The sequence below is a fragment of the Sprattus sprattus genome, assembly GCF_963457725.1.
Source record: "Sprattus sprattus genome assembly, chromosome: 13".
NCBI classification, from domain to species: domain Eukaryota; kingdom Metazoa; phylum Chordata; class Actinopteri; order Clupeiformes; family Clupeidae; genus Sprattus; species Sprattus sprattus.
In genome coordinates, this window is record NC_137911.1 from 11,132,259 (window position 1) to 11,134,334 (window position 2,076).

Below are 2,076 nucleotides of genomic sequence, written 5' to 3' on the forward strand. Positions count from 1 at the left end.
GCCTCTTCAAAGTGGTCAGCATGACCGTACACTTCCCATAAGTGGTGTGAGGGGTCAGTCTCCAAAAGCAATCAGATCGGCAGCATCGTCATTCCAACAGCAGATGAGCGGCACCCTGAGTCCCAGGCGCGAGTCCAACACCAAAAATGTGTCATCCGTCCAGGCATATCCACAGAGCTCGCATTCCCTCACAATCGCACCGATCGCCTCTCCACTCCCACTGAAGCTCTGATTGTTTGACAAATGGACCCTTATTTCAACACCGTCAGCTCCCTCTCTCTCTCTCTCTCTCTCTCTTTCTCACACACACACACACACACACACATATTCACTCACTCTCCCTCTCAATCACCGATTCCCCTCCCCCGTGCTCTGAAGCTGCTTCAGGGCTTTGGCGGCTATCTGGAGCTCCGAGTCTCTCTCTGTCCCCTGCTCTGCTGTTCTCGCTTACTTTCCCCTCATTTTGGGTTTGACCTGGCTCACATTTCCTCTTCAGACAAGGAGCACAAGGGAAATCAGACTAAACCCTCCCAGGAGATCCAGTTTCCACAAGCCCCCTGAAGATACACAGATCTCATTGGAAACCACATGAAACTGAGTTAGTGGTCAAAAAACAAAAATGCTACAGGTGAGATATTTTTTTGATATTTGATATTAATGTCACTTGATGAAATAAATAATGAAATGGATATTTTAACAAAAGAAAAAAAAAACTGCAGCCTATATGACACCCTTTGTGATTTTATATTTGCACATCTCAACCATCTCTCCTATTTCTCTCCCACTCACACTCTCTGCTCATACTTAAACCCGCGCACATCTCTCTCCTCATGCCCTGTTCACTCCCACACACACACACACACACACACACAAATACACTCTTCTGCACAGGCTATACAACACATTGGTGTTGGCAATCCTCCTTCCTCTCTGTTCATCAGGCACAGGCAAAGGAACATGGAGAAAAAAGATGCATCACTCAAGGAAAAGAAAAGAAGAGTAGAGGGAAGAATGACGTTGACACAATGTGACCCTTTTGACAAAATAAAAGGTATAAATTATGCAGTCAATGCAAAGACAAGGCCACTCCAATCCACAGCCAAAATGGCACAATTATCTTGGCAAACCAAAGGACCACAGTCTCTCATCTGTCACAGCAGGCTTCAGCGTCTGAAATATAAAAACAACAAAACCATCACCATCGCACTAAATCACATTTGTGCTGTATTTTCATTCCTGACGAGAGTGCAATGCTTCTACACTTCACATTACAGTGCCAGCCATGGATCTCTTCTGTTACCATGGTAGCAAATGTGACAATGGCCCTTACTTCAGTGTAGTGTAAGCTAGGCTGTGAAAATATCTGCATAGTCCTCAGTGGCTGCAAACTGTTGGAGGTCTACTTTTTTGTGCATGTCTGTGCAAAAGTCAGTATTACCTGTACATTACATTTTGTATAAGTCTCACCCCTAGTAAAACTGTTGCATGATGAGACAAAACAGGTATGCATGTTGCAAGGCTAATTTGACTACAGCAAACCTGTTTCTTCATCATACAATCTGCTACCAATACATTACCTGGTTATGTTTCTACAAAGTAAGTAAAATGAACTTGTCTGTTGTAGAAATGAACAACAGGTTGCAGTCTCAATAGATTAAAAATACAAATATGATGACTAACAGTCTAAATCACTGACCAACCATTAATAACATAAATACAACATTTACAAAATTGAGAACTATCCAACAAACCAGCGAAGCATATAACACCAACTGCATGAGTGAGGGATTGGGAATTTTGTATAAATTTAAATGCGTCTTCACCAGTCAGTAGACACACACACAGGTTAAATGGGGAAAAAAACCTTTTTTATTCTCTTCAGCATGAGATTATATTGATGTGCTCCATAATGTTTTATCAGAAGTTTGTCTTCACTGCATTGGGAAGAAGGGTGCCCGAGACCTCGGGATGAAACTGGAGGTAGGTGATCAGTCACAGAGACCTGCTACTGGGGGACTATTAAAGGCACATTCTGCCATTTTCTTTTAGGTATCGGCACACCGTCTTAACCCTGTG